At 42.2% G+C, this 25650-nt stretch overlaps 1 long non-coding RNA gene across 1 annotated transcript in view; it reads right to left on the bottom strand.

Moving 5' to 3' along the window:
- Positions 1 to 2889: 2889 nt before the first annotated feature.
- Positions 2890 to 25650, bottom strand: part of LOC118453118 — a 43260-nt gene continuing 20499 nt past the window's right edge. Inside the window, exon 3 of the long non-coding RNA XR_004843068.1 lies at positions 2890 to 3054. This is a non-coding gene — a long non-coding RNA (uncharacterized LOC118453118). The remainder of the gene's footprint in view (positions 3055 to 25650) is intronic.

Here is a 25650-nt window from a genome sequence, read left to right as displayed (position 1 = left end):
TTTTTCCCCGAGCTGTGTGCGTACCTGCGGGTAGTCTTCAAACGGAGAGCCCCTAGACTGCCCCTTTCCCAAGTCTGCAGTTTACGTGCAACTTGCACAGTGCCAAGAGAGAAGCTGAGCTTCTCTGTGAAGGCTCAAGACTCCCTTCCAAGAGAGAAATCCCGTAACAAATGACTGATGTAGCTAGCGTACTATCAGGCGGCCCTTGAAAACACAACTAATTAAAAGCAGCGTGCTCCTCCTTCCACGAACAATGCCAGGGCGCCGTGAATATTTCACTGCATGATGCATTTTTAAAGACGGTCTAATTGTGGGACTGCTTGACGTTTAGCTCTCGCACACGGAACAGCTCGTGCGAGTTTTCCTTTCCCGACAAATCCTGAGCAATTATTATTAACTAATTATCAAATATTTACTTTTGCCTGACTGGGTTTTTAATCAAAGTAATTAAAAGAAGAGAGCACCCTCCACTTACGCTGGTATATTGTTCTAATAAAGGACCGCAAGTGGAGTGTTGTGGAAGAGAGAGTATTAAAATCGCGTGTTTTATGATGGAAGTTAATCTCTTTCCCAATATGTTTTGAGGAGGCTGCTTAATTTAATCAGGACAAGCTGCCTCCTCCAGTGCTGTGGCACAGGAGCAAAGGCGCAGGAGGCGTGCGCCAAGCCCAGCTTGGGGATGCTCCACAAGGTGCACTTCGCTCACCCCACCAGCCCAGTCAAGGGGTGCGGGCAGCCGCCTCCCTGGCTCCCACACAAACCAGGGCTGCCCCGGTGCTGCACCCCCTGAGGGGTGGGAGGGGACCACGCGGTGCTCTTGTTGGTCATTTCTCCCCATTAAAAGAAGGGGAGTAGGGTAGGTTACTGGGCAGGAGCCTCCACCATGAGCAGTTAATGTAGGGGCCCTGCTGGAGTCACCAAGGCCATTAACCTCCTCTGTAACCTACCAGACCTACTAATGCCACCTTCACCTACGTGCCGCACTAGTGTCCGCTAAATTAATTCATTAACCTTATTTAGAACTAATGGTCCAAAGTCATTAGAAACTGCTCTTCTTAATCAAGTGTGAGAGAGATTGCACAGAGCCAGGGAGTCTAGCAGACCGCATTATCTTATTACACTGTCACTTTCCCAGAAGTCGCAGATTAAGGAGCGCTGGTGGTAGTGAGTCCACCTCAGCGTCCTCTGAAGTGACTCTGTCAAGTGACTGGAAGCAGCACTGCTTTATTTCAGGCATTTAACAGATGCCAGACTCTGCCATGTTGTTTGCAGGGCTGGAGTGGGCTTAATGAGAGAGGATCACTTTCCGAGTGTGCTTACACAGGGAGGAAAAGGCAAGATTCCCTGAGAGCCCCAGACAGCGGATTAGCAAGATCACCAGTGACAGCTTTTGAGCTTTGAGCTGCAATGCCTTTTGTTCTGGTCAGAGGAAAACAGCCTGTTCTGCAAAGGCAAAGCAGAAATAAATAATAAGATAGCCTTTCCCAGCAACATGCTTAGCAATATCTGGGTTTTGACCATAACAGCTGAGTACATATCACCCCCTTCCCTCCTAATTTATGGCAAATAATTTCTGTAAAGAGTGTAGCTTTATGCATTTTTGATGTACGCTTCCTCATTCATTTCCATTTGACCTGTTTTTCCTACAATAAAATCCCGTACACTTATAAATTCATGCTGAGAGCAAGGAATGCCATTTTGCTTTCACAGGGAATGTATTAGATACAGCACTGCAGCCTGTATATACCATTATTGGGACGTAGTGATATATGGTCTTGCTTTTTAGTGTGGACATTCTTCCTGTCTGTAGTTTACTGTCATATTTTATTGCTCAAAATTAAACAATCAATGTGTGGAGAAAGTTTTTCCTCCCTGAAGATCTATAGAAAGAAATCCATAGTAGTAAAAAAGTGATAGCACAGACCTGCAGTGGACAGTGAAGTGAGTGACCGTGTAGGCTGGATTTCTTGTCCCTTTTTATTTTTCCTATAAACCTTAAAATGTAACCCTGAAAATGCTGGCCAAAGGGGCAAGAGGCAGCACACCCCATTTCGCAGTCACACTTAGTGATTCACTGGAAACTTTTGCAACTATTTTGCTATTAGAAATAAATCTTTGTGGTGGTTGGGGGGAGGAAGGGACAGAGGGAAGAGGAAAGGATGTTGTTCTGCTCCATTACTTTGATGCAGTCTTCAAGCATGAACAAACTTCCTTGAAGGAATAAATAGTGGATGATTTCTGCTTCACTAAAACCACTTTGTTCTCTGCTAGCCTGGGTTTGAAGAGCACAGATAGTTTCAACCTGCCTAGATTTATGGACTGATAAAACAAAGGGAGGGTCTGCTGTGAATGAGCTTGGATCCCCCGAGACGATCCCAGTGGTCAGTGAACAGTGACACAGACCAGGCTTACCCCATAGCTGGGCAGGGGGTCAAATGGCATCCTTTTAGCTTTCCTCCCAGCTTTCCTTAAAACTTCATACTTAAGAAGATTATGCTTTTTGGAGATAACGGAGTCTCAGACACCCCTCTGAGCCAACATTAAAGCTGTTGTAAGGATGCAAGGTTTTAACACTGTAAGGGGCACTGTTTGCTCAGGGCTTTTTAAAAGGGTACTGTTAGAAATGGGGCATCTTCTGCTACCTGCTGCCTGTCCGGCTGCTGGACTTACAGATGGGCACAGAGAGGCAGGCCTCTTTCCTTGGGTAAAGTGTAGTGGAGATGCCTTTGCACCAAAGGCATAAGGACGCAGCAAAAGTTTGCTTGAAGAAGGCTGCAAACCACCACCACCACCACCCCCAGGGTTGATTTGCTGCTGTGGGGCTAAAACTGAGTGCTTGCCAGGGGGGGAACTGAAAAAAGCCAATCTGTTTCCTTCCCCTGCAGATAAGTGCGGCGACACGATCAAAATTTTAAGCCCCGGGTACCTCACCTCTCCCGGCTACCCCCAGTCCTACCACCCCAGCCAGAAATGCGAGTGGCTGATCCAGGCTCCGGAGCCCTACCAGCGGATCATGATCAACTTCAACCCCCACTTCGACCTGGAGGACCGCGACTTCAGCGGAGCGCCCTTCGGGGCGGGGGAGCCGGGAGCTTAAAAGCGTCTTTGCTACTTTTTGAGCTTTGTGGAGTGGATTTGAATTCTGCCCGCCTGACGGAGAGGCAGGTGGACGATGGTGATGATGCGCGCGATGGGGGTGCAGTTAGGGTGAGGCACCGTTGCGTGTTTGTTGGCCTGCGTGCTTTTTTGAGTAAGTCTCAAGGGATTTAAAAATCTGTTCCCTTTCATTTTGTGTCCCCTCAGCTACAAACAGCCTGTGGCAGAAAGCAGGCAATTTATAAATTGCCAAATCCTCTTAGCGCAGAGTTAGCCTGGCATTTACTGTCACCCATTAAGGGCCAGCGGACTGCAGGACTGATAGTCGTCACTTCCCCCTTTCTCCCTTTGCTGCTGATTTACAGCCAGTAGCACATCTTTCCCCTCCTCCTGCTCTACTGTCGTGCCCTGAGAGGAGGAAGGGGGCAGCTGAGGTGGCTTGTGCTCCCCTGTGCTCGCATTCCCTTTGACCATCTCTTTCCAAAAGCGAGAAGGGGATTCAGAGGCTCCCAGAAGTGGTCCCCCACTTTTCCCCAAACCTGTAAACTACATAGCTTGCACAAGGCAACACATGGTCAGGTAGTTCCCCTCTTCAACATGCCCTCTAAATTCAGCCTACTTGCTTCATGAAGAAAATATTTTAGTGATTCATTATTTAAAAATTTCTTGAGTATCATGGGGTTTTCATCCCCGTCTGACAACTGCAAGAGAGAGTTACTGTTCACTAACGCCACCAGTCAATGTTTTCTCTGCATGTCAGGAAGAGATTGAACTCAATAGCTATTGGTGTTTGGCATTTTGTGGGAGCATTCAAGATTTTACAGGGTCTGGTCCTCAGCGTCATCAGGAGTGGTTATAACAGACCATGAGGTTAGAGTGTTGGACTTGGAGAAAAAGAGCGACTGTACTCAAGCACTTAATTTTTACCATGCACATCTTTGTTCCTATTATTTAATAAATTGATCACTTACATCACAGTTATTGATTTCCTTTAAAATGAAGTTCTTTAATGATGCAGTGGGGTGCTTAGTTGCTTTTTTTGTTGTTTTTTATAATCTCTTGCGCATCAGTGTTTCAGTACCATAGTTGAGTGATAATGCGGGAAAACCCTATGCTCATAAAACTAAACTGGCTCTTCGTTCAACCGAGTTTTTACTGTGGTGGTGGAGCTGCAGCTCATTTTCATGCCATATGTTCACACGCTGACTTCCCATTCGTTAATTTTTAATTTGTTGTACTCAGGCAATGATTCACTTCCCTGTGTCTTCTTGGTACAGGTTTTGCTTTTGTTCTGTGGGTCGGTGCTAACACTTTAAAACATTTGTCTGTCTCTCTTTGCCTCTTAGATAGAGATTAGGAAATTAAATCAAGCATATTTCAGTGTCAAATCCTTTTTGTTCCTTGCTAGAATACATGTTTTTCCAACGCTGTAAAACCAACATGGTCTTTGACAGCAGTAAAGTGGTGTACAGCATACAATTATTTGAGGAACAAGTAATCTTTGTGGCATAGTGTTGTGCTAAACACTGAGCTAGACTGAGCTGAACTGGGTCCAGGGAAGGGATTGACTCCCTCCCTCCGTTGCTCCCTTCTCAATATTCATTGTCCACTCTCCCCCCTGCATTATTCCTTCCTCTGAAAGGGGACCTAGTGCAGTAATGAGATGGCAGTGGGTGGAAGGAAGTCTCTAAACAGGGTTGTCTGCATTGTCTTTGCAGTGTGCGGTGGTGATGACTTTACCGTTATTTGGTCTATGCTGAAATGCTAATCTTCTTGGCTATGCTAAATTACTCAGCTTATATTTCACTTATATATTCACTTATATTTAAAATTGCTCTTCTTTAACTTGAGAGGGATCGCTTTTGTGCCAAAAAAACTTAGGGCCAGAAAAATAGAAAATGATTTCAGCAACAGGAATTTGTCAACAATCTCTGTGGTTTGCAATTTCAGTGTCTAGTTACAAAATTCACACACTCCTTGCACCAAATACTGGGTACAACAGGAGATTAATGCAATAAAGCATATCACAAGATTTTTTGGTTTTGCAGCTAAGTACGTTTTGGTTTCCTAATATACTTAGTTTATTAGCAACTTGGTCTGCAATCTAGAAATGTGCAATTTAGGCTACACTCCAGTTTATTGAAAGGTTTAGCCCTGGAAATTAATAAGCACTTAAATATGAAATGCGGATAGAAAATGAGAGATAGGGGAATTCATGTCTGGGAACAAAAAATGCCCCATACAATTAGAGTAGACTAGAGGAGAAGATTAGCTTGCTGGCCTAGCTCCCAAAATCCTCTTTATAATGCTGTTCATTGCATCTTAGACCTTAGTTAGCATTGAAACAACTTAAGTAACAAGGACCCTCTGAGCCCAGGGAGGGAAACAATGTGACTTTGGAAAGGTTACCTTCTTGTTCTCTAGTATCAACGAGAAAATCAAGAGACTTTATCTAACTTTCTTGAATATTACTCTATACAGAGGGCTAGGCGTATTGAAATGTAAAACTGGTGAAAGGTTGATTCTCAGAGGAGAATCAAAAGCAGCAAATCTAAGTATTAGCTGTACTGAAGCTGTTCCCAGTTAGTCTCTTTGTATGTTAGGGTTTGGAATTAATTTTAAAAATATGCCCTTGATTTACCTGCTTATTATGCTAGGCTTTAATGAATAAGTATTTCTCAAATGACTCCTAATAAAATTCATATATGTATGTTTTTCTGACGATCAGAACCATTTGAGTTGTTTTAAATTTCAAGCAAACATGGTGAAAATTCCTGTTTCCCTGGAGGCATTCCAAAGGACGCAACTTTCACAGTTTTGAAGAATAAAGATACGCAAATAATTAAAAATATGTTCACACAAGCTAGGTGCATCTAATAAAAAATCTTCTAGCCAGAACTACTGAACCAGTATAATGGAAATACTGGGTCTCGACGGGAAGTATACAGCCACGTCAACCACAGATTGTTATCAAGGATATACATAATGAAAAAATACACAGTCTCTTTTTAACTTTTAACTTTAATGAGTGTTATGCCTCCTCTTCAGGAGGCCAAGAAACAGAAATTAAGGTTGTACTTCAGGGGAAAAATAGCTTCTGTTTGCCTTTTTGCCTTTTCTCAAGCAAGCCCAACTAACAGCCACGCATTTTTGGAGTCGGGAACATGGTTAAAATGAATAGAAGAGACAAAACATATGGCTACATATTAGTTAAAATGCTCCAGAGTTTGTTGCATGTGGTAAGTGCTTTTCAGCACTTAGTGCAAGCTGTACAAGTCTCATGTTGCTGAAGTACCCTACTGTGTAAATGTAGCCATCTTGAATCTAGTAAAACTTTATACCTAGATAATAAACAAGAATGTCACTGATACAGTACTTTGAATTTATGGAACTTTTCCGGTTTCCCAGCAATGCACACTATCAGCATGATAATTTATAATGGTTTGTGACAAATGTTGCTGAGCAAAGAGGTGTGTGGTTACATTCAGATCAGATGTCATTATCTAGGGAGCAATAAAAATTTCACAGACACTAGGTTAAAAACATTAAGAAAATGAATGTGAAGCTTCAGAAGAAAAGGGCTTAAGAAAGGTGGAGGGTTGGGTAGAGAAGCCCAATAGTGGTTTCCTTACTGACAAATTATTGACTTTGTTGCCAGACTTGACTGTATTGTTTTACAAGGTTTTCATAGATATACCACACAGCACTATTGTTTTATTGGCCGTCATTTATAGACGTAAAGAGTAAATATCATCCTTGGTTGACAACTACAGAGTGTATACAAAACACTGTCAAATCACTTGGAATAGAAAAATTGCCCATTTTGGAAACATCCAGTTGTAGAATGAGAGGTGCCGTAGATAATTATTCTTTATATTGCATTTACCAGGTATTAGTTACACTGATGAGATTAGAGCTGTATAGAAATTGCAGTCAGTTACAGAATACAGAGCAAAAAATACCTATGTTTGTTTAGATAGAAGAAAATGGGTCCTCCAGATCCTTGAGTAAGGAAGAAAGCATAGCTATCCAGATCCACAGAGTGAAACTGTAGCCTCTCGAAACTCCCATAGACCTTAATGATGTTAGAAATTCATCCATCCATTTTATTTCTAAATAATGTCAATGGATTTATGCTATAAATCTGTAGGTATAACAAACTGAGGCTGGTAAAATAAACAGGAGCAAGGCAAGCCACGGCTCAGCTTTTTTTAGTTTCTGCAAAGTTTAAGCTTTCATTTACTTTTGTCTAAATCCCAGTTCCTATTCGTCCATGGAGCGAGGTCTGCTTTGTGCAGACTTTGTGTCTCGTGTTTCCCTTGTGCAGAGGTGGTTTGAGCCCCTTGGGTTGAGCCGATGGGAGTAAGAGGAGCCCCGGATGGCACTGAGCTGCCATGGCAATGCAGCGGCACACGTCCTAGCTGCCCAACAAGAGGAGAGCCGCCTGTAGAGGACATGGCTGGGCTGCCTGTCAGAGGGTCCTGTGAATGGCTGCACACACCATAGCTGCTTTCTGAATGCCCAGAGCTGCGGCTAGAACCCAGCTCTGGCCTCACCAGCCCTGAGCTGCTCCCACATACTGCACCAAGGATATCTCAGGTGTCATGGAGGATCTCAGCCCCATGCAGCCCTGTTATCGTCAGAAGCAATGGGAATTTTGCCCTCCACTTCCACAGAGCTGTCTCCTGTTGCTCTTTAAGGCTGCGAGCAAGGGTGCAGCACAGGCCCTGTCGGGCTGGTTTATGGCTGTATCAGTCATTCTGACAGCAGCTGTCAGTCAGAGCTTCCTAATTCCCTCTCCCTCCACTGCTGTTGAGCGCGGCAGGCAGTGAGGTGACTGTGGCTGGCAGCGCGAGGGGAGCAGCAGAGCTAGCAAAGGAGCAGATTCCTTCAGGCCTGTGAGAGGCAGGGGCCATAATTTGCCCATGGTTGAGCAGAGAAGTCTGAAGGAGCAAAGGCCTCTGAGCTTTCAAACAGAAATATGGTTTTAATGGCGAGGGCAGCTGGAGGAACGCCCACGCTCCCGTGTTTGCTCTGATTTGGATTAACCAAATCACCCAGCCCACACACCCTGAGCCACCCCGCGGTGTACCTCACTGCGGGAGGCTGCCAAAGGCCTCAGAGTCTCTCTGCCAAAGCCAGGCCTGACACAGCCATGAGCAGGACGTGGGGCCCAGCACTGACCCCCTGGGGAGGCCATACCCTTTTCCACCCCCTTGTCTCTCTCAGAAATCTGCCCCTCCAGAGCGGTTGGGGTTACCGAGAGATTATTTGGGAGTACTGAGGAGATGAAGGGGACCAGCCTTCATTCTGTCCCCAAAACGAGAAACAAGCATTTTTGGCACTGTTTAGGCTGAGTTGTTGCAGTGGATTTGGGGGACATGCAGTATCTCGTGTTTCTGTGTGCACTTTGAGCATGCTGCTAGGCTCCAGCCAGCCCTGCTGGTGACCACTGCCATTTGATACCTTCTGGAAGGCTACAGCAAACCGTGCCAAGGAAAGGAGGCAGCCCAGAGCCTGCGCAGGATCAGGGAAGCAGAAAACACTTGTTGCAGTAGACACGGGGTGTGTTACCCCCTCTACGCGCATACACACACAAGTAATAGTTTTCCTTAACTTAAAGGTTCTGGATTATGAAAGTATATACAAGCATGTGCTCTTTGCTATAGGATTCAGTATGTGTTTGCACACAAGTATCAGGTGCAAGTATCTGAAGATAATGCTGTTATTTTATTGTGCTTTAGAGACTAAACAAGAGTTGAAAGAAGTTGGAAATTATATTGTTTTTCTGATTACACAGTGTAATAAACTGACTCTTTTGTTGTTCATCCAAGCAGTTAACTCTTGTGAAATTCTCTGTTGTCAAACTGTTTAACAATTTTTCCTTTTAGAGCAGAGGTTTGGGTTTGAGTTTTCTCAGGAAAAGGTACTAGGGAAACCAGGACTGAACTGCCTGGTCATAGCTAGAGAGCCTGTGCCTGTCTGTGTTTGGGGCTGAGGTGTTGGATGCAGAGCCTGGTTTTGCACTTCGGGGGGGTGGGGGGTGGTGGTGGTGGTGGTGCATTCCCTGGCACAGTAGAGTCTTCACTTGGGTCTCTGTACAGTAGCACATTAAAATTATAATAACAATCATATGCAGGTGAGAACTGTGGGGAGAATTCTGTCCTGATGTGCTACAACCAGATACCCTTCAGATAGGAAAAAATTTGAGGGTCAAATATGGATCCCCATGAGCCTAATGCTTCATCCTTTCTGCGGACAGAGACAAATTCAGAACAGAAGGCTGAGTCCTTTCTAAATTGAAACCCAGAGTTGTTGGCATTAGCCCCACCAAACAGTCAATATGTCACCCCCACCCTGCTCTCCTCTCCACCCCCCTCTCCTGTGCTAATGTAATTAAAAGAAAAACCTATGTGTTGCTGAAAATTAGTTTCTTAATTATAGCTTATTGCAAGCTATAACATTGGATCACAATTTGATAATTATGATAGAGATTTTTATACAGCTGATGTAAAACCAAATTCAATTATTTTCTTTTGTAGTATTTCCAAAGAAAGAAATTATGTCTGAAAACAGGATATACATGCACTCACATGTGTATGTGTCTAGACTTACATAGCACACAGAACTAGTTGGATATAGGCATATGTGTTACCTGCACCTCTTTAAAACTGTGCATATCTACACACATTTATGCATATAGTATAGATTTCTTAGTTTATGTAGAAGTTCCTAAAGTAAATCTACTAATTAAATCGCTAATACCCATCTTAAGGCTGATAATTAGGTATAAAGAGAAAAAGAGACAGGATTAGTGTTCAGATCATGTTCCAAATGCCTCTTAATTGGGTGTTTGTAATCAATCCTGATTGCAAGAGGCAGTGGTTTGGCAGGATAAAGAATGAAAAAGGCTTAGCCCTACTATTTTCCTGTTAGTTGACTTGGCCGTAGTATTTAGGTCAGGATCCAGTGTCAAACAAGGTAATTTTGTCAGCCTTAGCGATCCTCATAAAACATATAAAAATCTTTTCTGATGATATTGTTTCAAGCTAAAAATTCTCTCAAACTAGAGAGCTATTTTTATCTAGAATCTTAAAAAGTGTTTTCAAGTGAACCACAGAAAATACTTTGTTCTGGCTTCCATCCACCACTGACTTCTGAAATCAGGTCTGAGTTCACTGTGGGTCTTTCATTGCATTGACCTTGGCACTTTTCTCACCAAGCCACAGTTTTCCATCACAAAACCACACAGCTTGGTATAATTATTATTTCTTTATCCCAAGTAACCAAACAATTTTTTAAACAGAGTGACAGATTTCCCTCTTGCACTGTGGGAAGCAAGCACCTGGCCATTTCCAAATAGAGTTTTAATGAACTTCCTGAAGCAGATTTGAGAGAAGTTTAATAAGTCACCTGCCAACTTTTTGGGAGCATAGGTCATTTGCTTTTCTGTAGGAATTCACAAAAATGTGAGAATAACCCCCTTCCCAAGTCCTAAGCTTCCATGGAGGAAATTGATTTTCATGGGCAATATCAAAGGTTTTTTAAAATGTAACCTCAAAAAATCAAATTTCTGATTGTTTCTCACACATAAGGTACTGTGAAACTCTGTGATCCATAAAGCTGTTTGTGAACGGTGTGAGCTTCATCATAATTCATTTAAACAGGAAAGGATTGTGCATATTTAGACTCATCTTGCATGTTAATAGCATTACAAGTATTTTACGTAATGCTATAAAATGAAGAATTTAGGTGGCTCAAAAGGACCATTGAGAAAATATCACCATATGTGGAAGAGACACCCATTTGATGTGATGATTTCTTCCAGAAGAAACTCTGCACATCCTAGAAGCATAATAACCAGCTGTTGTACAGGCGAAACAGGGCAGTTGTCTGCTGCCTTCCATGCTGTTGTGGAGCTGCAGTGGCCATGTACCCCATTGTCGTGGTTTAACCCGGCTGGCAACTCAGCACCACGCAGCCGCTCGCTCACTCCCCCCTCACTCAGTGGGATGGGGGAGAGAATCGGAAAGAAAATAAAAGGTTAGAGCCGAGGGCTGATATAAAGACAGTTTAACAAGAGAAAATAATAATAATAGTAATAATGAGAATGATAACAGAATATACAAGCGACCGACCGAACTAACTAACCCCCCCGAGCATGACGTTCTATGGTATGGAATAGCTCTTTGGTCAGTTTGGGTTAGCTGTGCTAGCTGTGCTCCCTCCCAGCTTGTTATGCACCTGGCCGAGCAGGAGAAGCTCAAAAAGTCCTTGAGTAGTCTGAGCACTACTTGGCAACAGCTGAAAACATCAGTGTGTTATCAACATTCTTCTGGTACTAAATCCAAAACACAGCACTATGCTAGCTACTATGAAGAAAATTAACTCTATGCCAGCCGAAACCAGGACACCCATGCCTCCCCTAGGCCGAGCCTTGACGCTGAATGAGAGCCTGGATTAATCCCTTCCTTACAATCCCAGCAGCTTGGGCTCTGTTGCCCATTTGCACCATGGGCTGCTCCGTGCCCCCGTGTGAAGACACAGCCTGCTGCAGGGGGGGTATGCACTGCCCTCACAGCTCAGCCCTGTGCTGAGGCCATGCCCCGCTGCTTTTCGTGTTAGAAAAGAAGATACAAATAGTCCTTTTTCTTCTTTTTTGCAACACTCCTTCTTAAACTGGAAGTTGGTAACCTAGAGAAAAATAGAGAGGTCTGTTCACATCCATGTGATTATTCTGCCTCAAGCTTTAAGAAATGCTCCCTCACAGCCAAACTTTTGCTCATCCAGTCACATGCATCACAGTCCCGCTGAAGTCAATTAAAACAACAGACACACTTGTGCAGGGCTAATAGCTAGGATATATATTTATGGCACTACACAAATTAATAATTGCTTTTCACAACAATGGATTTCAGATGCTTGCAGAGTAACTTACAATCCAGTAGAAAATTCAGCTTCATTCTTTTTTTGTCCCCTCAATTCATAAATCGCCATAAATAAATTATCACTTCTTCTTCAGAATCTTAGCTTGTAGCAGTGAAGGTCTGGGACAAGTTGCTGAGTGCATGGGTGAGAATCAAAGTTTGCCTTGTTGTAGGATCTTGTGCCAATCTGTCATTAAGCCAGGCAACTTCTACCAACTTTCCTCTGATGCATTCATTTGTAACAATGGAAGCAGATCAGCAATTTAGGAAAGCTTTAGCTTGATCGTCATGCAGAAACGTAGGCTACGCTGCCTTTTTCCATAGTGATCACTCCGCTTTGCCAGATGCAAAATGAGAGACTTACATCCCTCATGCTAAAAACCCTTCTTAGAGGAAATCCTAGGCTGTCGCTCCATTTCAGTAGCTTTAGTTAAGTCTGGAAAATTATGCAAAGGTAGCTCTTAAATAAAAGCTCTTTTTTTTCTGTTTCACAGCCATCTTCATAATCTGTTTTGGAGACAGAGGCCTAGATGTATTATCATGGCAGGCATATGTTCTGATTGCTGAGTGTTTTCTGACATTCCCACAAAGCCCCTGAGACTTTGTGTCACAATTCTATAAACTTCATCCATTTGTATATTCATATCTGGGCTTAAATCCGAAACTTCTTTACATGCATTTACAGCAGGCAATTTAGGATCATATCCTTGTATTTCAGATGGCAAGTAGTTAAAGCAGGTACAGATTTTAACCACTCTATATAGTCTAATGTTCTAATGCATTTCAAAAGTTTTCTGCTGTGTTTCAATAGCACATTCACTATATAATGTAGCTGTATAAAATAGATACAGGACCACATTGAGCTGCGAAGCAAGTGAAAACAGCTCCACTGATGCCAATGGTGTTGTACCTGCTAATAGCTCAAATGCAGAATATCATCGTATTAGGATACAAGCGTATCCTATTATGTTCCTTACCGGTTTCCATTTTCATTTATCCTCCACAGCTATACTAGATGATGGCCTTCAAACAGTATAATAGTCGTCTTTATCTCATTTCTCTGACATAATTTTCAAGTTCCTTATTACTCTTGAACAATGTAGCTAATAGTGCCCAAATTGCTTCTCATTCTTCCCATCATAGCATGTCATTATTCAGGAAACCAGTGCTCTTCAGCCTTTCCCACACAGATAGCTCTCCCCAAAACTAAACTTAAAACTTACTACCAAGAGCCAGTCTCACATTTCCCAGGCAATTAGGCGCCTTCTACTGGCTATTACATTTTTACTTTGCACATTTTTACACTTTTTAATTAACCGTACCTGTGTACTCCTTGAGACTTGAACCTTTGTCTTCTAAAGCCTAGTCTTCATGCACTGTTTTTTGTACTGATTTAATGATTTCAATTAAGGTTTTGTTTTGTGTATAGTTAAAACAATTCAGCACCCACTGGGGGATACATGTTTTCCAGTATAAAGATGTCTTATGTCAGTACTTTTGCAGAAATAAACCTTGCTAGTGTAAGCAGTTTGTAGCAGGGACTGTACTGCTTTATCTATAATGGTTTCTAAACTGGTATAGCTAAAGTGGCTGTAAAACCAACGTATAGACCTGCTTCTCTGTTGCATAACTAGTCACAAATGCTAGTAGAGGTTTTTGGATACTATATGTGCTAAATTTGTGAGCAAAAATTAATTAGATTGCCTTCCTGATTGCAAATTGCAAATTGCAATATAGACATACATATATATGTGCATATTGGGGGACTTACTGATGCATCCATTTTCTCCCAGCTTTTACACTTGGAACAAAAGCTTAGGCAAAGTGTTTAAGCTAAGCAGTTCCTCTGCCTGCTGGTAACTTATGCTTTCCAGGAAGGTTTTTTTTTTGACCTTGCCTCCCTAGGCAGCTAGATAAATTACTGTGGAGTGACCTTCAAGCACCTTGCTTACTCCATGGAACTTGTCCATATGCACACTCTCACCCCATGATATTCCATATGATGTGCAAGGTAGTTTATGCCTTTTCTTAGTTGTTCCTCCCCCCACCCCTGACATTACAAAGTAAAAACATGCTCATAGGTGTAACCACAGCTCAGCTCATGCTCTGAAATCAAACTCTGAGTGCTCTGAAAATAAACATCTGATCACTGGGTAACTTCTGCACGTCCCCATATGCTCAGCATAGAAAGGAAAATATATCCTTCCTTGCCACATCCCAGCTTCAGCTCTTTCTCATCTGAAAGATATCAGATAATTTTGATTTAAATATGTAAAGAAAGGAAGCTGCTTTTCATGGGCCATATTCTTAATTTGTCCAAAGATCATTCTACTGAAGTTAGTGGAGCACCAGTGATTTGTATCAGCTGAGTGAGGAGCTGACTCTACATTTCTGCAGTTCCCTAGAAATTCTCAGAAGAAAGGCCAGTGTTGTAGCTGAAATGGCATTAACTCAGACTGAAGTCAGTTAAAGTTTTGCCATTCATCAAGATCAGATTTTAATACTCATGCAGAATGGGTAGGAGCTTCTCACAAGTAGGTGGAATAAAGACCAAAGCCCTTTTGTCATGTGTACAAAACTTTCTTTCCACTAACAGCTTTAAAGAAGTACACAGGATTAGGTGCTAGGGCACTGTGGCTGTTTACAGCACTAACGCTCTCATACTGCTTGACCTTGGGCCAGTCAGTCATCATCTTTGTGCCTCAGTTTCCTCAGGGAGGTTAATATTTCTCTGGTTTGCAAATATCTGAGGATGCGCTTATTAGTGTTTGTGAAGTCCTTAGAGACTGCGGGGTGGAAATGTAGTACAGTATAGTAGTTATTTGCCATTGTTTTGAATTTGTTCATCTTCTAGCTGTTAATTTTTTTTTAACGATATACTGCTGTGTAAAAATGCATGTGGCAATCTTTTGACTTTCAGAGAGAAGTGTTATCCAAACAAAAATAAAGAATAGGGCTCATGCTCACAAGAGACACATTATCCGTGATGAGAAGAATCTATAACAGACACGGCACTAACTCAAAACTGAGCACCAAACAGCATCCAAATGCAAGCAATTTCAAATGTGTGCACATTGCCAGTACAAAACCAGGCCATTCTGCAAACGCAGCATCCCCTGAGGAGTAGTGAACCTAGCAGCAGCAATGCTAATGGCTGTCTTCTCATGTGCAGCGAGGGAAAGCAGCACTTTAGAGCCGCCTTGGGCAGCTGTTAAGTTATTCGTTCTTAACTTACTTCTATAAAGCTGTTACTGGGTGGAAGCAGATGACACAAAGATTTTGGGCCTGCTCTGTCTGCTATGGGGGGAACATTCCCCATCCTTGCGCATAGGGTGAAATTCTGGCTTCCTTCAAGTCAATGGCAAAATTTCTCCCCAGTCTCACTTGGTCTGAAAAGAAATTATTTTAGGCTCCAGAAAAAACGTTTTTGAAGAGCACTTTTGTGGTCCCAGCATATCTCGTAGAATTTTTCTCAGTTTGGACATTACTTCCTTTCCAGTGCACACGGTGCATGTAGGGGAGCAAAGAGGCCCATGAGTTTTCAAATGCATTTGTACTGCTAGAACAACGATGAAATAAAAAAGAAAAAAAATATCCAATTTTCTGTTGTTAGAGTACATGTAACGCATGAAGAACTGTGCTAGGTCATCTAGTTTCTTAACCTCCTTTCGGAACACCTGATGCCTCGTCCTTCCCTATCTCCTCTCTATAAGTGATGTGAAAGCTCACACTCTCCTGAGTAAAGCACGGTAGTTTTCTTTCTCAATATTGTCCACTCCAAGTTTTAGACATCGTAAGTCAGACCACAAAAATTTGTGAAACCTTATAAAAATCCTTGTATCTCAAAAAGTACCGTTGATTCCTTTTTCATTTTCCATCTAGAGTATTTTGGGGAATTTCCTCTGTGATAATAATAGCCAGAAAATTCCTCTGCTTCAAATGAGAAGTTTAGCAATAGCATGATATCAGCAGCTGATGCTTTAAAACTTGTGACCAAATTTAATGATATTCATGATAAAAATCATGAGAGCTGGCAATGTTGGATTCTTGCTAAAGTCCCAACTTCCTGATGCTGTTTCTGTTCCCAGTCCCAGCTGTGAAACTCCCACTCAAAGTGATAGACTTATAGAAGAAAAATAGAATCAAAAGGAAATGGAAGTATTGATTTATATTGATTTGACTGCTTGGCTATGTTTCTTCACCCCTCACTGCATGATCAAAACTTTCAGAAAGCAAAATTCATCTCAGGAAAAAAAACCCAACAACAACTCTGAGTTTACCACCCTTTTCTCTGAGTACACATAAAATAGCATTAGGAGTCCTAGTGTTAGGGAGGCTAAACATTTGCTTGGCTTCAAAGCCAACTTGCACCAATGAGAAAAAAAATTGATTGAAAACCATTAAACACGAGGACATGACTTTTGGCTCAGGAAGACCCTGATCTACAAATTGCTGGCACATTTGGGACAAAGATCACACTGGCTGCTGCAGGATCCTTACTCTGTCCCATTGCTATCCCCTGGCAGGCGAGCTGGAGATCAACAAGGCGGACTGACACAGAAAAAACTTTCTTATGCCCTGTTCTTTTACGTGTTGTGCAGGGTCATGTTTCAAGGGATTGCTCTCTTTCAAATATTACACAAAAATACTGTGCAAAACAGGTAACAACACTGACATTAAGGGTCCCATCCTCCACCTAACTATACCATTTTTATGCCTCCGTGTTTCTAGTGAAGTCAATGAAGTTGTGACTGACTGCTTCCTATTGCCTTACGCTTTGGATCCTTCCCTGCTGCAGTTACAATAACTGCAGTGGGTCTAATCTGATGTACACAAGCTGAGAAGTGGCTCTATAGCTCTAAACTCAGGGGCTGTTCTGAGGACAAAACTGATTTTCAAAACATTTTTGTAAACTCAAGGAAATCTTAATGTCTTTATTCTGTTATTACTTTAAAATAATAATCCCAAACTGACCTTGGAGCTATTAATCAGTGAGCACTGCCCCCTTGGAAAGTTTCAACTTGTCAAGTTTAACCATTTTTTGAACGCAGAGAGGAAGTCATTAAGGCACATCAGGCTGCTGATTGCTATTAAACTCTACAGAGAGCTCTGTGTAAAAATCAATGCCATAACAGGGCTACAGGAATCTAAGAGGCAGGAAAAGCTTTTCTTTACCCTCTGGTAACTCAAAAATGGATTAATAGATTTTGTGAAACCTCAAAAAAAATCACCTATGAGCTAGGGGCCAAATGTAAACCTCTGTGACAGAATAATACAGCTCAGAAAGCTCTGAGCACGTGAAAATGGGATTATAATGGAACTGTCATTGCTGTAACCTCAACTGTATGTTTCTGTGCTGGAGAAATCTCACACATCTGCACATACACGCATGCATGTGCTTATTTATTGTATCCCAAGGAACACCTTTTTTGCTCCATTGCCACTAAGGAACCTGGAGGGAAAATGCGTTTTTAGTGAAGTATGATCTTATATTGCTTTTGCCAGAAAAGTACCAAAAGAATTTTCCAGATTAGTTCAGTCCCAGCATCAGCGAAAGTGTTACTTAGATGGCTGGTGGGTTTTGCTTGTGTGGGAACTGCGCTGAAAAATGCAACACAGTTTGCTACTGGTTGAAGACTTTTGTAGAAAAAAATATTTTTCATGGGAAAATCTAGTTTAAATCATATTAGGAAGTTTTATTGTAAACATGTAGTGTATAAACCAGGCAAAGTCTGGCTCTGAGGCCAATTGCTGTGGAATGGCTTAATTTCAAACTATCTAGTTCTCTTCCCCCAGAAAGCAGAGTGGCAGCATTCAATTAAATTTTTGGCATGGATTTTGTTCAATTTTTGATAATAAAATGTTGAAACATCTTTTTAATTTTATTATTTTTCTTTGATTCTTACAGGAAAATAAAATTTTACTGACCTGTATTAAATTTGCTTCATTCTATCATAGAATCATTTGGGTTGGAAGGGACCTCAGGAAATCACCTCGTCCAACTTACTACTCATAGTAATTGCGTTTTATATAATACAAAGGCTAAAATGAAGCAATCCATGTAAAACCAAATGTTTCCATAAAAACAAAGAAGACCTAGTTAGGATGTTTCAGAACCTTTATTTCACGGCCTATCCCAGCCTTTCTGCTCAAGTCAATACTAGTTTCTCACCAGCTCTATTTATTCATTTTAAAATTTTCGATTTCATGCTTTACTGAAAAGAAGGTTCCCTTCCGTTTTTCCATTTTAAAACACATGGAAATATCATGTAGGGCTGACCCACCCCAGGAGGAGGGCTGAGGGGTAGGGCCACAAGCATGTCCCTACATGGTGGCTGCAGGTCCCTGCTGGGTCGTTGCCATTTCAGCCAAGCTCAGAAAAGACCTTTTTAAAGAACGAACATGAGGATGAGCCATCTCAGTATCAGGGCTCAAGGCAGGCAGGACTTAGGACCAAAATAGCCAGCTTTGGTCCAGGTGGAGGTAAGTTTTGCCCAAAGCTCACCAAAGCTGCAGGTGTCTGACAGTTTCCACCCTGTCCTGGGGAGCCATGACCAATGCATCTCCCCAAGTCCGTGGTGAGAGGACGCGGTCATGGCCGCAGCCAGCATGGCAAACCCTCCCAGCGTAATTCGGGCCCAAGACTGAGACCTGGAGAAAAGGATCAAAAACAGATTTTCTGTTAAGGACCGTATCAAGTGCGTGCAATGAAAAAACTCTTAACAAGTGAATTGTTAAAGCCTGTTTTAGTGTGTATGGTCTGGATCGGCTGCAATGAGGGAGAAGATTGCAGACCGTTTCCCCAGCACGGCGCGGAGGATGGAGGCTCCTATACTCTCATTATAGCAGGGGAAAATCCACTTTTCTTGCATGGATAATTTGGAAGTTATGAATCAGCCTGTTGTTTTTATTTCAGCGGAGTACAGACAAGAGTTGTGTAAAATGAGGCTGCAGCCTGTCTGTCAGGCAGCTGTAGTTTTTTACCCTGCAGCCTCTTTTAATGTGCATTCTTGGCGAATTCTGAAGAGAAGCAGTCACAACTGTGCGCTCAGATGTTAGAGCAGATTTGATACCCTAGTCATTGAGCCGGCGACTTCACTCATGCATCACCCCGTGTTTGATGCAGCCATTAAGCATCCTGACCCAGTAACCAGAAAACTGAATTGGTGTCTAAGAAGTTAAAAGGCACTGCTCCTGAATCATCTGGTTTTGAACAGGGTTTAATATTTTCTTGGAGTGTATCTACTTTTCCCAGGTGTTAAATAGACCATTTGCTGTCTGCTGGTTTTTAGGGTTGTTTAAGGTAGGTGTTAAAGGCTATTCCAGCCTAACTCTACAGGCGTTTAAGGCATGAGAGACAGTTATCTGCAGAAAAATGCCTGTCTCTCTCAAATAATTAGCAATTATCTGTCAAAAAGGCTTCTGAACCAACTACAGTAAGAAAAACACTTCATCTTTAGCTTTTTTTGTCTCCCTCTTTCCCCCTCCTCTTTGCCTCCCTCCACCCTTTCCCCTAGCATTTTCTGAGCAGTCTTTCCCAAAGGAAACACCCATGAAAGTAACTTTCAGAGGCTGAGCAGCTCCCTTGGTCACCTCCTCCCTGTCCTCCCCCTTGATTGCAACAGACATCTGCCTTTGTACACACCATGTCAGAGCCCAGCAGAGGCATTTTATGGTCATTGTTTCTCCAAAATAAATAAAAGCAGCACAGACGATGCGAACTGGCTGTAGACATCCCATTGCTAATAATGGAGCTATGTTGGTAATTGCTAATAATGACGCAGTGTTTCAGCATGGGAACACTGTTCTAGCTGTAATGTGGATCTGGCCTGAATAAAGTGACACAGATGGTAACATTATTGCATATTTCTCTGTAGTGGAAGTTGAAATTTTACTGTGGGAAAAAAACTCATTCCTACATTTCCTTCCAGTTATTTCTTTAATATTAGCGGCACTGGCACGCTTGATCTGTGAACTGTGTCAGTGCCACCTAAGGAACTTGAAGAGGAGTCTGCGAAGTGAGGAGAAGCAATTGCTGCCGTTTAGCAAAGGAAGCACTTAGATGCTGCTTGACAGAATTGCATTTGCCTCCCTTGGCAGGGATGACCCATTTTGATCACACGCAACAGCCAAACAACAAACAGCCAATTCGCAGTAAATCAGACGTTAAACATCTCACAGAATCACAGAATCGTAAGGGTTGGAAGGGACCTCAGGAGATCATCTAGTCCAACCCCCCTGCTAAAGCAGGCTCCCCTAGAGCATGCTACACAGGACTTCATCCAGGCGGGCTTTGAATATCTCCAGTGAAGGAGACTCCACAACCTCCCTGGGCAGCCTGTTCCAGTGCTCTGTCACCCTCAGAGTGAAGAAGTTCTTCCTCATATTCAACTGAAACCTCTCGTGTTTCAGTTTGCATCCATTGCCCCTAGTCCTGTCGTTGGACACAGGACTCTGTAGCTGCTATCTGAAAGCCTGGTTCTGGAGTCTTCTCTCATGAACCAGAGCTCCCACATCTGTACCTCAATCAGCCGGGAGTGCTTCGTTGCCATTTTGCAGGCTGCAAACAGCAGGGACACGTGCTTTGTGGGCTGGCCTCCGGGTTTCAGCTTCCTTTGATGCGCGCAAAGTACGTGCTCCTCTGACAGTGCCCGGCATCCTCCGTGCTTACGTGCACAACCGCTTCAGCACCCTGGTGAGCCAAAACCAGTGGAAGCACACACTGCTACTTTGGCCTGACTGCAACATGTTTCCTTTGAAAGGTGTTTGTAAAGCTGTGGCAGCATGTCAAAGATAAGAGAGGCAGGAATTGGTTGTATTTGCCAAGCGCCTGCCTTTGTTGGTTCCGTCCGCAAGAGCAGTTACCCTCACTTTTGAACTTTCTGAACTTACTGCATATTCATCCACAAAAATTGCTAGCTCACCCAGACCTAGAGTGTCAGGGCCAGAGTTGTCCTTCCTGCAAGATTAGGTCACAGCATTAGATCAAAGTCCTCCTGTGCCATTTTACACCATGTGGATGCAACAACCAGCCAAGTTTCGAGTCCCAAGCACAGGTGTCTGGTAACTGTATGATGCACACATGAAAGTTAGAGCCAGAAGCCAAACTTACAAGCTAAATTTCAACTTTTTCCCTAACACTACACCTTTTTCATCCACTTTTATAACTGCATTCCCAACTTAAATTTGTGAAGATCTCTGCTAATATCTAAAACTTTCCTGCCTGTCTTTCCTTTGCACTTTTCTCTCTTCATCTGGCAATTCAAAACTGAGCTTAATAATGCCCTTTTAAACAGTTGAGAAAGAGTGATCCACCAAAGAGGCTTTTTCCTGGCAAAAGAGGGGCTGCACAGTGTTAATTACCATGTGGAGAGAACATGTAGCAGAAAGCAGTGTTGGCATGCGTGTAGGAAATAAACACAGTGTTTTCGCTGCAGAGCTGCCGTGTAGCTGGAAGTGCAAGGCATGAGCAAGAGTGATAAGCAAGTGTCATTTAGAAGTGATTATGAGAAAAATAGTGAGAAAGTGCAGAAAGAGCACCTAATTTCACCCAATTCATCCTTCCAAAAGCTGGATGTCTCCTCTAAACTGAATATCTGGCCTTGTTCTGTGGCTTATGGGGAGGGAGATACCTCCAGCAAAAATACATCCCACCTTAAGACTGATCACCAGGATAAATAATTCTTTCAAGGTGCCTTTATCTCTCTCCCCAGACTACCAAGGGCTCAGAGTATCTCCCTGGCCTTTAGACAACTACTGTAAGGTGAAATAAATTCCACCCGAAGTCCTCAGAAATGGCTGCCCAAAGTGGACAGGAAAGCTGGCAGACTCAGATAGCTGCAGAAGCTCATTTCTGTCATGGTGGGCACAGAGCTGATTGTCTGGGTTGGTACAGTATTGCCCACGTCAATGAGGCAAAAAGAATCTTGCAACTCTTTGGAAATGGTTTGCCATGTCACAGGCTTAATGCACAACAAGCAGTATAATTGGTTTTCAAGTGAAAATGAAAGCAGAAAACGAGCACAAGACCATCATGTTCTGTTCACTTGGAAGTAAACATTTTCTTCAAGAACTGAAACTGTTGTCTTAAAGTATATCACATGTTGATGTACTCATGGTGTGAGATTGTATTTGCTTGGGCAGTGTTACCGGCAGCTTCTGTGGCTTGGCTCAAAGCCTTTTTGAATCTTGGTGGGGCAGGCTGACAGACCTGTGCTCTCTGGTCTCTGGCATTCAAAGTCACTCCTGCAGGGCACATGCAATGCAGGTGCACACTGGTTGGCACTTAGAGATCTGTAGCGAAGAAGATACTTGATAGGACATAAGGATACGAACTGGAAGGGAACAGAAAGGAAAATACCGGAGTATAAGTGCACACAGTGTAGACTGCCTAATTCAGCAAATGAAATTCATTCACTTGAGCTCCCCCATTCTTCTCTCAGCACACACTCAGCCCTGCTTAACATATGCTTGAACCTTGCTTAATGTAATGTAGCCAACAGGTGCTTACAATTAGGCACATGCTTAGTAACGTGACTGAATTAAGGCCCAAATATTCCTGCTTCAACACATGAACAAGACTGTTTCTATTAAGATCAAGCATTGCATGCTAGGATTTGTAATCAGTGCAGACCACACCGCATGGATGATGAGGCACTATGAAATGCTTCTGTTCAGAAGACTGTTCACATGCATCCATTTAGGTCTGAGCGCAAAACTTTTTCTTAATCAACGTCAAAGCGATGACTGTGTCTCAGACCAAGTTATGAAACCCAAATCCTGAAGTTCCTGTTGCTGCAAAACTCCCACTTGAAACATGCAAATCAGATGCAGTTCATGGACTCCTGGCAGATTGTCAGGGCAGTGTCCTTAAGTTTCTGATGTTTTGCTAAACTGTATTAAGTAGTTCTGTAATTTAAAATTCAGGAAAAACAGAGGACACTGCATTTTCACTTACAATCGGATTTGTTGTCTCTGCCTTATATAACTAAAATAGGGTGGGCTTAAGTAGCAATAGATTAAGCAATAATGATGCCAGCATTTTCTTTTTCTGAGGCTTTAGCCAAGCTAAGGATGCAATGCTAATCTAGAGTAATTTCTCTTTTTCCTTAAATAATATTTTTATTGAGCAAGAAGCGGATGCCAGAATGGGCTTTGATCAGCTAAAAACAACAGTGTCTCTAAGGGAATCTTTCCTGTTTATTGTATGCTGCTGCATTTGAAAAATGCTAGCCTACAGTAGAGCTAGACTCCTTAGCATACAAGAAGCAGGGCAAAACAGGATGAGGCCAAAATGGGAACTGTATATCACAGGAACTCGGAAAGGCAGGAAGTAACAAAAGAAGTAGAAATTCTTGATTAAAAGTATAATTGTACCAGCTTGTGCAAGAGGATAATGACTTTCAAATGTCAGCCTTTGTGCCTGTTCATAATGATAAAGCTATTAAACCATGTGTACTGTTCTTAATTCCATTTCTCATGGCAAGTCATTTAGGATCTGCAACTATTCTGTCCACTAAAATCTAAAGCATTTCTTCGGCAGTATATTCAAACAGGAGATTAAAAGGAGTGCTAACTAGAGCAGTGCCAGCCAGGGCTGCTGCGCAGTAGTTTAAAACGTGTCGGAGATTCTGTTTCAAGGATTTAAATATCAGCCATAAAAATTCACTCCCAGGGTAAAAGTCGGCCAAGGAGTGAATATTTAAACCTAATTTGTTAAAATAAAAAGACATAATTTTTGTAGTTTGGAAGTTTTATGTGTAAAAAGGAATAAGGTCTTAAAACATATTTGGCAGATCTGTAACTGAAAAGTAAATCTATTTTAAAAATTAACTCAAGAAGAAATTAGCACTTAAAGCAGTCAATGGTGTTGTTATTTCAGAAAATTAGTTATAGCAAAGATAGTCACCAACAAGTTACCAAGTTTTACAGTCACTGCTGTGGAGTTGAGCTTGGTCCAGCTCTGCATCACTAGTGGAAAAAAACCCATTTGCTTCAGTGGTAATTAGATCAAATGCTAGCTTCCTCATTGGGAAGTTAGATTCTGGAAGAAAAAGTAAGAGCTCAGTTTTGCAATCGCACCACTTGGTAAAATGTTTACCTATAATGTCAGTAAAGTTGCCTTCAAAGACAGGAAGACAAACTTTGTGCTGCTGTCACCATGGGTGCTTTAGCCTTCCCCAGCATTTTGGTCAGTGTCAGTGCTCCTGATCCCAGGCCGTGGGATGGTGTTGCTTCCAGACTGAAGCTGGTAATAACATGTTTTATAATTATAGGCATATGCCAACAGAAAAGCTATAGAAAAAATTGTCATTACCAGATGGTTCAATGTTTCAGGGGGTAAGATGTTAGCAGAGAATTCTGCAGCAGCTTCCTCAAGTCCTACCCAGCAGGTGATATTTATGGACTGTTTACAACATTTTCACATATGGCATTCTAAAGAGGTTTGTAACTTTTATACTCTGCCATCCAGTTTATTTATTTTACAAAAATCCCACTCCAAAGGTCAGCTATGTTCTGTCTGTCTCAGCAACTCGAGGCCTAGGGAAAAATTCTGAACATAGTCTCAGCATGGAGTAGTTAAACAAATGTGCTTTTAAACATGGTAGAGATGGTTTTGTGTCTTGTTCTCATATATCTTAGACCCTGTGTCTCTTGGCTTTAGGCATCATTTAAATGAGATCACTGTTTAGCACCTCTTTCACATTCAAATGATATTTTTGTGTTCTTTTGTGTGGAAATGTCTCTATATTTTCAACACTGCTCAGTTCAGTTCATGTGAAAGCAGACAAGAACAAACCAAGGAGACAAAGACTATGTCAAAGTGGGTGAATAATACCGAAGTGATCATGATGCATCTATTCTTTTCAAAATCTTCAGCAGAAACCCTCCTTTCCTTTTCCAGCTTCCAAGCAACTCAAGGAAGCTCATTTCAAACCCTTCCAGCCTGACACTCTGCTCTCGGTGTTGGGTTTCCATCTCTGAGCCTTCTCCTCTGCTCCATCTGATTCAGGCATGGCGGCCAAACCCAGCACTGACTTCCCTCCTTACCTGACAGAAAAACAGAAATGCCTTCTCTTTTTCTTACCACATCTTATCCATTTACCTGAATAGATCCCATGCTAAGTAAGGAATTGCAGGTGAAATTCAAGTAACGCAAATGCCGATACTCTTGTCTGGACAATTCATTTTGCAGGTGCAAAACGGGCTTGCACACAGGGAAGCCACAGATCAGCTTTTTGATTGGAATCCTAAACGTCACTATAGCTGGGAGCTATTAGTACCTCAGAGTTGTATTTACTGTAGAAGAGTGGTGATAAAATTTCAACAATTGATTGAATAGTTGAATCGCTGATTCACAAAAGCAATATGATTACAGGGCAACTATTATTTATACAATGTCTGATTTGTGATATATGTGTATAATCAATTGCAAATTATGTGCTTTTCAAACATCTGCTGTAGTTTATTATGAGTCTATTAGAGGATATCTAATATCCACTAAGAAATTATGTGTAAGAAATCCATCACCTCTTTTCTGGCAGGAGGGCCTTGTAATTCAAACAGAGGCTGTCTATCTTCTTCGTTACATCAACCCTCTGGATTTGAGGGTCTGAGGCTTTCTGCT

The sequence above is a fragment of the Egretta garzetta genome, unplaced genomic scaffold (assembly GCF_000687185.1).
Source record: "Egretta garzetta isolate BGI_Z169 unplaced genomic scaffold, ASM68718v1 scaffold369, whole genome shotgun sequence".
Taxonomy (NCBI): domain Eukaryota; kingdom Metazoa; phylum Chordata; class Aves; order Pelecaniformes; family Ardeidae; genus Egretta; species Egretta garzetta.
The sequence above is the reverse complement of the archived record's forward strand: the minus strand, read 5'-3'. Positions and strand labels throughout refer to the sequence as shown.